The sequence below is a fragment of the Anopheles darlingi genome, chromosome X (genome assembly GCF_943734745.1).
Source record: "Anopheles darlingi chromosome X, idAnoDarlMG_H_01, whole genome shotgun sequence".
NCBI lineage: Eukaryota > Metazoa > Arthropoda > Insecta > Diptera > Culicidae > Anopheles > Anopheles darlingi.
Genome location: NC_064873.1, coordinates 6,407,329 through 6,408,003, shown reverse-complemented (window position 1 = coordinate 6,408,003; position 675 = coordinate 6,407,329).

Genomic DNA, 675 nt, shown 5'->3' with positions numbered 1-675 from the left:
GAATTGTGCACTTGTGAGACTGCTGCCCGCAAGAAGAGGAGGAGTGGATGGTGTTGCTTTCTAGATAGTTATGGAATTGTAAATAGCAGGTTTCCATCCCCATCTTCCACCTTCCCCCCCCCCCCCCTCCCTTTTTCCCCTTTTCATCGCCTCTCCAGAGAAGAAGCCACAAGGCCACGGAATGGACAGAACAGACTGGGAGGGAGAGAGCAAGAGAGAGAGAGAAAAATGAAATTTCCAGGATAACGATAGCAGAAAATCGTTTCTTGGGTCAAAGGAATGGTAGGAAAAATCTAGATGGCACTCCCACCCCTAACCCCCCCCCTCCCCCACTATGCTTTCAATTCAAACTTGTAGCCACTGCGTAACCTTCCGGTACGTGCGTGCGTGCGTGCGTGCGTGCATGCGGCATGCGGAGATGGAAACAAAACTTTTATCGTGAAAATAAAAACTATCGATGAAAATGGAGAAAAACTAGCATTGACGACATTGGCATTGACTTTTGTTTCACACACACAAGTATCCGAAAAGTGTTTCCCGGTGTGGGTTCTGTGTCCTTGGTGTTGACTACTTCACTTCAATCGCGTTTGGTGGTTGGGGGCTGGCCGCTTTTCCATTCCATTGCATAGAGTGGCCAGAATTGGGAAAATCAATCCCCATAGCACCCCATAGCTG